Below are 12,143 nucleotides of genomic sequence, written 5' to 3'. Positions count from 1 at the left end.
GATTAAGATTCAGATTTTGAGGAATAATTATTTGTTTGGAGATTGTTAGGCCCAATCCCATTTCTCTGTCTTACCCTTTACCCTTACCCCTTAGTTTTGCACGTTCACGTAAATGTGCAAAACTGAGGGGTAGGGGTAAGACAGAGAAATGGGATTGGGCCTTAATGGATGTTGCTGAGTGGTAAGTTTGTGTTTTTTCAGTATGGACCTGCAAAACGTAACGTCAATAGTAGAACTTCAGCCTAAACGCTAACATATAGCATTAACTAGCATATAGCGCTAGCTCAGCAGTCACAACTTTGTTTTTAGCATTGTAACAACATTTAATTAATTTAATGTTGGGGTCTACATCTCGACTGTAACGTCACAGTTGGTGCTATGTTGAGATTGGTCTGTTTTCCAGCGTTTTTTGCATGCACAAGGTTTACATAAGGAGGAAATAATCGTGGTTGAGGCCCATGATATGTCATTACCATTTACAGAAGTCTTATTCATCTATGCCTACAAAAATACAGTTTCACATTCTACCGCACCTTTAACCATACCGATATCTTTGATACACAGAATTCCTACAAAGTATGTTGTCTCCCAAAAACTTGTGTCCAATGAATGATATCTTTTGATGTCTGAACCTTATCATAAGGGGTTTAGGAAAATATTAAAACAGATGGTTCAGTAAATTGGTAATAAATGCATTCCCTGAAAGATTATATTTATGTTTTCACTGCGAATGTCACATCCATAACATCCATCCATTACTCGCATAAACAAAATAAAAGAGTTTGCAAGAAATAAGAAAGAGTGAGAGAAACTGAAGGGTTAAGAGAATGTTTGAACAGCCAAGTATGAACCCTCACACTACACACACACACACACACACACACACACACACACACACACACACACACACACACACACACACACACAAATGTACAAGTGGGTCACTTTAAAGAGGTTACACACACAGAAATAGACTGGACTGAAAACGGTCTAAAGACAGATATTGAGATTTTCTCTTGTTTGAACTCAGGCACACACACACACACACACACACACACACACACACACACACACACACACACACACACACACATACGGGTGTAACAGTAGGAATAAGAGACGCTTGGCTGACCTTCACTCAACAGAAGTTGACACCATCATTACATTCACTTATGACATCACCAGGGGAAACTGGTGAAATCATTATACACAAAACATTCTCATTGCATATAACAGAGGTATTGTTTTGATAAACACTAAAACACACTTGAGGAAAGTCCCCTCGGTAGAGTCCGAAAGTCATTCCTGCTTCCTCTGATTGAAGTTTTTCCAGCGCACTTCACCTCTTACACTTATTTATGACTAATGATACAAAAATGTTAATAATTGTCTTTGTAAAACTCCAGTATGCACCTGAACTCATCGGTATTAACCAAATATTACATAAAGTATTTAAACAGTCAGTTTCAATGACTAAAGTCACTCATTTCAGATAAAATCATTTGTGGGAACTGCACCATAATTTGACATTACCTCAAAATTACCATTAAAAGACTGGTCATTGTAGTGGGAGGGGCCACAAAATCATCTCGCTTTCCTTATTGGCTGTGAGTCATTGATTGACTCACTGATTATTCAGATAAGGAGTCCTGTGATCTAACGAATGCTCAGTTTAGAGGCCAGGTGACCATTGCTAAAGCACGTTCACTATGGCAACAGGAAACTCCCAACTTCCTTCTCCGGATGTTTGGAGAAGCGAATGGGATATGACATCATTGTGTGGTAACCTCAGTCATTCATAATGACTATTTATAGTGACCCCTCGCAATCGAGATGCTACACAATATGACTGTTAAAGTGAACAACACGCAATGTGCATGTAAAAATTAATTTTAAGGCACAGAAATATACACTGTGGTTTTTAACACACACACACACTTGAAATAATCTTGTGGGTAGGCCTGTATCGCGATCCCATATGTTCAGTATTAAAGCTGAAACCACAGTCTCTGAAATAAATATAACTGATGTCAAAATTTTCTCTCTCTGTCTGTATATTTTAGGACATACCACAAAAGAGTGTATTAGCACACATTTATGATATAACACAACTGCTGCAGGATTAATGCTATTACTGCTTCATTACACTAAAAATGGAAAAAGAAGCAAACATTTTGCACATGATTTGTTGGATATGTATTTGACAAAAATAATCAAGTTTTTCCCCTTAATGTGATGGTTGAATGTGTCTTTTTATCCATAGCTGTGTGATTTCATGCAATGCACTGGCTGATTTGATGACTCAAGTCCCAAGTCAAATCCCGAGTCAAGACAGGCAAGTCCAATTCAAGTTGCAAGTCATCACCTTTAAAGGAACAGTATGTAGGATTGTGGCCAAAACTGGTACTGCAATCACACAACTGGTGGCCAATACACAACATGACAACTTAAACCTCAGTTGAGGGCTGCAACTCCACTTTTTAAATGACAATATCTTGGCCAGACCACTGTTGTCAGTGATATAAGTATTTGAAATGAAAACGATTTCTTAATGTCTAGTGACATATCAGGGCCATTTTATGATTAATTGATATTAATTTCTTACATACTGTTCATTTAAGTGATATGTGCACCATAACTTTAAACTTAAATCTTAATTATGGATTTATTTAATAAAGGTCTTCTTTATTTATGTTGAGTTGAGTCGCAAGTCATGTGACTCGAGTCCACATCCCTACGTACAGCTATTCCCAATATCATGCCCAGCAAGTGTGTGACGTGTTCAGGGCTCGGATCCTTATTTGATCCCCAGATAAAATATTTTGAAGATGAATATGGAGAATGGTTCACAATACCTGTACCAACACATCTAAAATGAGAAAACAGAAAGTAACGTAGTCAATCATATTGTGCTTGATTTTCTGCTTTCATTGTTGGCTGGACAACCAAAACCATTAAACAGGAGCGCACATGTCTGAGTAAATGATGGGTTATCTGTGTTGAAACCCTGCTTTCAGATATGCAGGCATATGCATAAGCAGTAACAGATGTTTGTTAAGCCGTAAGTATGGATATGTCAGAATGTAAAAAATGTCCTGACACAGCAAACTGACAGCTGATGGAGCAAACATTTCAAGAGAAATATCTTTTAATAGCCTTTCTAGTGTTTTCCACTCAAAAAATCCTAATGTATAACAAATACTTGTCATGTCAGTGAACATTATTTTATATTTTATCGCAGGATCGAAAACCAATAGGTAACCAACAGCACATTTTAAAGGCACACCATGTTTTGCATTAAAAAAAATCCACTAGCTCAGTGAAATATTCTGTTCACATGTGTAAACTGTAAAAATATTTTTGTTTAATTAACTCATTAAACTTATTTCAACTATATTTTTCAAGATAAATAATAATAAATTGAAACAACTTGTAAATCTGAGTAAATTAAACAAACAAATTTAAGGCAGCAAATCATTTTATACAGTGTACTCACATTATCCCAAATTTTAACAATGTTTGAATTCAGGGAATTTTAATCAGCACTGGAGATAAAGACCAAAACTCACATCATTCCACGCTCCTTCATACCGTCATCAAGCTGTGATGATGTGACCAACTTAACCTCAGTATTTTGACATTTCTGATCACGGAAAACAGAGGATTTGTTTTTTTTAAAACTTTGAATCGATTGGATCTAGAAAAGTAGGACTTTTATTCAGAAACAAAGCTGACAGCAGTCAGGAAAATTACATTTTCAGAGTATGACAAAAAATCTGTAAATTGCATCGATGATTTGTTGACCACAAAACCAGTGATGTCTGCTAACAAAGTAAACTTGGATTTTATGTAAACCAAAAGACAAATCTTTATGGTGCAGGAAAGTAGTCCCAAAATATTAGATAGCCTTATCTTTCAATATTATTGCACTGATTACCATATTCATGTGTCATTGTATTTAAAAGGCATTTGAAAAATCCACTGTGCTGTATCCATCTAGAAGAGTTGCAGGTTTGAAAATGAATGCATGTACAATACCATCATACAATTATTATGGTTCTGTTTCTTCATCTTTATTAGAAACTTTGTTGTTTCAGTAAATATGAATATCTGTATTTGCTTGAGACATGCCGTTTGTTTGTGACCAGACTGATCTCACGTGAATTTGTACGTATTTTTAGCCTGGGAAAACCCAGGCAAAGAGGCAATTCAAGCCCATTTCTAATGCCAAGAAATCGCGGCACCAATCAGAAACGTTGGGGCGGGCTTTACACGATGACGACTTGACGTGATTTAAACTTTTCCTTTTCGTTAAAACCCGAGCAAAGAACAACCCTCAAAGCCTTCATATCTAAAAAAAAGATGATATCGCTGTCTTACCGACTGGATCCAGCAAAACTCTAATATAGCTCTGCATACATCGTCTCCTTCATCGCTGTGATTGGTTTTAGGTCTATCTAATTGGACACAGAAAATGGCCTGGTTTTAACCAGGCTAACATATTTTAGGAGTTGGCTTATTCATATGAATTTGTACAAAGTGATTTATAAAAAATAAATAAATAAAAATATTCCACCCTAACCCGTCCTCAACATCACAGGGGCAAAGCAAATCGTACAAAAACGTATGAATTATTACGAATTAGCCCCCTCGTTAAATACATACCAATTGCCATGCGATTGTGTTGTTTGTGACTGTACATTGAGGTGAAATTGATATCTTGGTCTGTGTCCTGCATAGTGCGATCAACATGGTTAACTGCTGCAGGCGGATCTGCTGTAACACTGCATGCTGTGCCGACATGCAGCGACGAGTGTGTGCGCACAAACACAGATGGTGAACCTGTGAGTCATCTTTCTATTTTGCACATAAAATAGCTTGTAATTCTCATTCTGTTCTGTTTCTTACAGATTTTGTGAGAAACTCAGTCGGTACAAATGTTTGAAGTTTAACAAATGAAAAAAAAGAAAGAATAATATTTTCTTAATATTTGTTTTCATTCTTGTGGGCTACGGGAGGACAGGACTGGTTCTGAACTCTGACTCTGAGCAGTAAAAGTCTCCTGGTTTGGGAAAACAAACAGGTTAAGGACTAATCACAGTAAAATTACAAACATGGATTTATTTGCTATCTTTTCTAATGTTAGTTAACGGCACTAAAAACCAAGTTACTGTAAACATACCACAGGAGAGAACCGTTGCTAACCAAGTTCCTGACCCAATTGGCAGCCGTATGACATTACAGTAGCTACTGAATACACAAAATAAATGACTGCTGGATTTGCATTTTAGGAGGAAATGGTGGTGTATGTCAGAGCCAAAGAACAATGCTGAAGTTTTAGCTAAGGCACATGTACATGGTTTTAGTCTTTGCAGAGTAAAAATTAATTTCAGTTTAGCATTCAAATCTAAAATTCTGACAATACAAATAAGCATTCATACACACTGTAAAAAGTTGAATCAATAAAAAAAATACCTCAATTGGTAACGCCTAAAAATGTAAAGGTTTTAAAGGTTTAAATTTAAATTGAAAAATTTAAGTTGAAAATGTTTATATATTTTTACGTTTTTTTCACCTTAAATGGAAATGCAGAGGTGTCTAAGGAGGCGTGCACACCAAAGCTCTTTTCAGTTGTTTCCAATGGAAGCTCTGCGTTTTAAAACAAAACGTTTTTTTACCCTGAAAGCTGACGCTTTGCATTATAACATATTCCACTTGAAAATCTCAGCTCGTCAATGTAAGTTCTCACACGGCCATGCAATCACAAATATCACAACCAACCGGTGCATCGTACAATGTTTGATAAACAAAGCAGAAGTATCACAGCTATGAAAGCGCTCAGCTGAAGAAAGCTGGCGCTCAGCTGAAAAAACAGCTGGCATTCGGCATCCTCCAGGTGTTTTCAGGCGCGTTTAAAATCCTTGGTGTGCACACCCCCTAAGATTGCAACGTTACTGGAAGCTGGAAGTTATTTTTGTTTGTAAAGTTGTAAATATGGATATTTCTTTTACAATATCACATCGATTACCCTCAGAAGGCCTTTATCCCCCGGGACACTAGGGGTGTAACAGTTCTCTGTAAAATCTTAACCATGCCGTTCACCTCCCTTGGGTCGGTACGTGTTTAAACGGCGGTTCGTTAATGCATCTATAATAAATGTTTTGGTGAAGTAATAAAAACAGCCGAAGCTCCGCTAACCAGTGCGTGTGACTGTACTGTAGAAACAGATCTCCTGCGCGTCTCATGTCCTTTACAGTAGTAGAGCTGTCCAGTCAACTGTGCTTTATGTCAATCACTTGATGAGTCTGCACGTGACCCGATAACATCATAAATTTACTGTCTGCCTGCACAAAGCACCGAAATTCAAAACAAACCTGCGGACATTGTTCTCGCACGTCCGGCATGCTACTGTCCGAGACCGGTCGCGAGAGCTGGTAACGCCAAAACAATTTAAACAGCTATTACTATACACAGTGCTAATTCAGACAGGCACATATACTGTACAAAAATGTTTTTATTGCCCTTCAGCTGTAGAGCATGCAGTTTAAAACTCTTAAAAACGCTGGACAACCCCCCTTTGCCTTATGTACTTTAGCAGCAGTTATAGGCTACATCTATGATGAAACTCGCATCTAAACAAACTGACAAACGCACAGAACCTGACATTTCTACAGTCATGGCAACTGGATGTTACTTAAGGTGACAGCAGATTACATTTAAAATGTTTAAAATGCACTTTGTTTATGGGAGAGCTCAGATGTTTTTTATGTTTTTATGTAGAGCAGTGCTTCCCAATCCTGTTCCTCATGTACCCCCTTCCATAAAGTTTTAGATGTCTCCTTAGTTAAAACATCTGATTCAACCTATCAGCCTCCTTCCACAATGGTTAACATTTCTCCCTTACAAGCTGATGAGTTAAATCACGTGTGTTAAATAAGGAGACATCTAAAACTTTCTGGGAGGGGGGCCTCGAGGACCAGGATTGGGAAACACTGATGTAGAGTGTTCTGTTAATTTGTTTATTTTTTTCTGAATATTCCTAGTGCCGTACTGAAACCATGACCATAAAACCGTTATACCCCTACTGGAGCCGTGTGGATTACTTTTGCGAAGGATGGATGCACATTCTTTTTGTACTTGAAGGAACTGACCCTTTATTCGTCCATTTTAAAGAATGGACATTTTCAAAAATATCTGTATTTATATGAAAAAGGATGGACATGTGTAACTTGGATGTCTTGAGGGTGTCTTCATTTTCTTTTTTGGCCGAAATATTGCTTTAAGGGTTAGGTTTGGGGGTAGGATTTGGATAAAAACAGTGCTCATCCAGCGAGATTTTGGCCATTGCTGTATTCCTTCTAGCCAAAAAGCTGACGGTCTCTCTTAACTTTCACTGCAACAACCTGAATGAATACTCCTTATTGTGTTTGGGATGGCAGAGGCATGCTATGTGGCTTTAGTGCATAATTGAGCCTTTTTAGCTCCGCCCAAATATAATCCAGAACACAGAAATGTTGAAAAATTGTTGAACGTTCAACTCCAAAATTGTCTTTGTATTGTGTTTTTCAATACATTTCTAAAATCAAGCCAGACACAGACTTTAACTCTTTCCTCGCCCATGACAAGTTGTCTCTGTCAATTAAAGGAATAGTCTACTCATTTTCAATATTAAAATATGTAACCTTAACTAAGAATTGTTGATACATCCCTCTATCATCTGTGTGCGTGCACGTAAGCAAGCGCTGGAGCGCGCTGCGACGCTTCGATAGCATTTAGCTTAGCCCCATTCATTCAATGGTACCATTTAGAGATAAAGTTAGAAGTGACCAAACACATCAACGTTTTTCCTATTTAAGACGAGTAGTTATACGAGCAAGTTTGGTGCTACAAAATAAAACGTAGCGCTTTTCTCAGCGGATTTAAAAGAGGAACTATATTTTATGGAGTAATAGCACTTTTGGGAGTACTTCGACTCGGTGCAGTAACACCCTCCCTCTCCCATTATGAGAGGGAGAAGGGGAGCGGACTTTTCAGGCGAGTCGAAGTACTCCCAAAAGTGCTATTACGCCATAAAATATAGTTCCTCTTTTAAATCCGCTTAGAAAAGCGCTACGTTTTATTTTGTACCACCAAACTTGCTCGTATAACTACTCGTCTTAAATAGGAAAAACGTTGATGTGTTTGGTCACTTCTAACTTTATCTCTAAATGGTACCATTGAATGAATGGGGCTAAGCTAAATGCTATCGAAGCGTCGCAGCGCGCTCCAGCGCTTACGTGCACGCACACAGATGATAAAGGGGTGTATCAACAATTCTTAGTTAAGGTAATAACATATTTTAATATTGAAAATGAGTAGACTATTCCTTTAACAAAAAACATTTGCATGAAAAAAAAACGTGTTCCTGATCAATTTTAATGGTTATCTGTAATACTGTGATTATCCACTCTTACACAATTTATAAAAAAATTGAAGCAAAAAAAAAAAGTATTAATCCTACACTCCGTGTATGTATTGATAATCTTTCTGAATCTGATCTCTAACAAAATTCCTTCACAAAAATGCAACTATTTCAACTTTTTGCTAAAAAAAAGTATTTGAAGAAAAATACCCAGTTTATAAGCAGAAAAAAATATGGATAGGATGAAACTTTTTTACAGTTTTGTTTGTTTGTTTATTGGTTGTTTGAAAGAAGAGGGTCTGTTCTTTCATTTGATATATTTGTATGTTTATATATTTTTAGAAGAAAATTTTCCTGGAAGGCATTTTGTAAACTTTTGAAAAAAAAAATGCTGGTGGGCAACTTTTCAACAAACTCTGGCAGGGAATGAGTTAATTATACTTTCATGGTGCTTTTTCAGAAAAAAGAATGGTAAGAATATTCAGTTACACTTTATTGTACAGCTGTTACAGTGTAATAATTCATACAGAGTACTTGTAATTAGCAACATTTCTTTACGAGGTAAGGGTTTGGTTTAGGGTTAGTTGCATGCAACTATACATAATTTACTGTTCTTACTATAATAATTAAATGTAACGTGTAACAATGGCACTGTAAAATAAAGTGTAACCAAATATTCTTAAAAATGCATTGTATGTGTTTTGCAGAAAGCAAAACAAACGTTAACTTTTGTGTGAAGTACACTTTTAACTGAACCAAAACCTGCTGGTATTATTGGTTTCTTTTAATTTTGTGAGGATTACAGCTTTCAGTTTCAAAAGGTCATGATGACATTCACGTGGCACCCTGAGGCTGAACAAAACACAGTCACACCCAGGATAGAAACAGAGAAAGGATGGTATGTATCTATAATGGGGTCTCAGTAACACATCTGCCTTTGAAACCAAATCTCAACCAGGAAACACTCACCCTTACACATAAAACACACACATCTTATAATATACATGTCTGTCTCACATATACATACAGTACATCCTTCAAACCGTTTACGATCAGTCCTGCCGCAGGTCTCATTTTTCGGCTCAAGTGTGTCACTAATATAGGACAGCTGAACCTTTAGTGACTAAAACAACCTGTACAGTCTCTATCCCTCATCCTCCCCAACTCCCCAAGGTGCTGTCACAGAATACAGAAAACTAGGACGAAAGACTGAGAGTGAACAAGATCATGATTTGGTTCCAGTACCTGAGAATAAGTGCTCTCATTTTCAATAAAGTGAGATGTTTTTGATTCAACCATAAACTCAATAAACCTCTTCAGCTGGATTTAAAAGCTCAGTCTGTACTCTTTTATTAACAAGGCCAGCTATTATGCTGAAGGTCGATGATGGATGGTCTCTGCGTCAGATGGCCGCTGTGGTTAGTTTATTGGCCATCAAATGTTTAGTTCATGGATTGCAAAACAAAACAGAACTGAGCATTATTCTGACTGGCTGGCTTTCTGCAACCTTCATGAGTCGGGATGTGGGAGTTTTGTTTGTGCTACTATATGAGCAAATGATTGCTTGATTTATTGTTGTGGTGTCATGGTTTTTGTTCTATCCATCCTCAAACATCATGTAGTGTGAACAACTCCAGTTGCCAATCATTTGGTCTCATTCGGTTTAAGTGGGACAGAATATGCAGCAAAGTGGACAAGCCCCTCCATACCTGTTTACCATGAACTCTATTGCTGTCCTCATGTGTATGTAGGTCTCTCTCTCTCTCTCTCTCTCTCTCTCTCTCTTTCTCTCTCCACATTTTGTTTCCTTTTGTTTTGATGCTGATTATCATTTCCTGTATGTTGTAAGAGGTCACGGCTTTAGAAGTGGTGAGCATTGTGTTTTATCAGTGAGTTCAGTACAGACGTTATCAGCGACTGATAGCATTATTCTGTGTGTGTGGGCACACTGTAACCGGGAGAGATTTATTTCTGGGCTTCTTATCGGAGCTGTATTTAAATTTGGATTTGACCACGTCTGCTAACATATAGATCTTCACACGCACCTGTATATATAACACACGAGCCCATACTTATTGCTTTTAATCTTTAGGTTACATCACATGCCAAACACTTGTTGAAAAGAAGAAAAAGGGCCATGTGGTTGGTTTGAAATGTCTTTATGGGTCAAAATGCCTTCACATCCATGCAGCTGCACAAAGATGAGGCTATTTATATGCTGTTTCCTTTTATTTATCCATTGCATTGTTTACTGCACATCTGCTGTAGGTCACAGTGTACAATGGACAGGCCACACACACACACACACACACACACACACACACACACACACACACACACACACACACACACACACACACGCGCGCTTTTAAGATGGCATAGTGCAGTGTGCCATCTGTCTTAATACTATACATCAGTATTTTACCTTTTATTACGCTTCTACAGACGAACATAAAAAACATAAGAAGCACTTAAGCAAAACATGGTCAGGTCAAAGTGTCTAAATAATTTTTGGTCCCAATTTTTTTATCAATTTTACTGGTAGACCACCATTTACTGGTAGACTACCATTATGAGGAATTTGATGGGCGTTTTGCTTTAATATGGTGTGGGAAAAGTGTTGGCCCCCTTCCTGATTTTAATTTTTTTTGCATGTTTGTCACACTTTAATGTTTCAGAAATCAAGAAACCAATTTAAATATTAATCAAAGAAAACACAAGTAAACACAACATGCAGTTATTAAATACATTTTTGCATTATGAAGGGAAAACAAAATCCAAACCACATGGCCCTTTGTGAAACAGTGCCATTACATCTGATGTAAAAGTAACACCGCATTTCCGAAAAAGAACATCATACCAACAATAAAATATGGTGGTCCGGGGGTGTTTTGATTCTTTAGGACCTGAAAGACTTGCTGTGATAAATGGAACCATGAATTCAGCTGTCTACCAAAAAATCCTGAAGGACAATGTCCGGCCATCTGTTCGTGACCTCAAGCTGAAGCGAACTTGGGTTCTGCAGCAGAACAATGATCCAAAACACATCAACAAGTCCACCTCTGAATGGCTGAAGATAAACAAAATGAAGACTTTGGAGTGGAATAGTCAAAGTCCTGACCTCAATCCTATTGAGATGCTGTGGCATGACCTTAAAAACGCGGTTCATGCTAGAAAACCTCCAATGTGGCTGAATCACAACAATTCTGCAAAGATGAGTGGACCAAAACTCCTCCATAGCGCTAAAACAGACTCAAGTCTGAGAGTTATCAAAAACATTTGATTTTGATTGTAGTTTTTGCTGCTAAGGGTGGCCCAACCAGTTATTAGGTTTAGGGGGCAAACACTTTTCACACAAGGCTATGTAGTTTTGAATTTTGTTTTCCCTTAATATTAAAAAACATATTTTAAAAACTGCATGCTGTGTTCACTTGTGTTATCTTTGACTAATATTTAAATTTGTTTGCTAATATGAAACATTAAAGTGTGACAAACAGGCAAAAACATGTTGAGGGGGCCAACACATTTTTTACACCACTGTACACTGTCCTTGTACATGTACCTCACTTTTAAGATGTCGGCTACTCTCCTGTGTCTAATATGCATTATTCCATTAATCTTCACAGATGAGTTTCTGTTTTGTAGTGGCCTAATAGTTAAACCCTTACACACAAGATTCATTGTTAAGATACTTCAACACAGCACTCTTAAAAAAAGGTTCCTAAAATGGTTCTTTACAGTG

This window comes from Misgurnus anguillicaudatus, chromosome 13 (assembly GCF_027580225.2).
Source record: "Misgurnus anguillicaudatus chromosome 13, ASM2758022v2, whole genome shotgun sequence".
Lineage (NCBI taxonomy): Eukaryota > Metazoa > Chordata > Actinopteri > Cypriniformes > Cobitidae > Misgurnus > Misgurnus anguillicaudatus.
The sequence above is the reverse complement of the archived record's forward strand: the minus strand, read 5'-3'. Positions refer to the sequence as shown.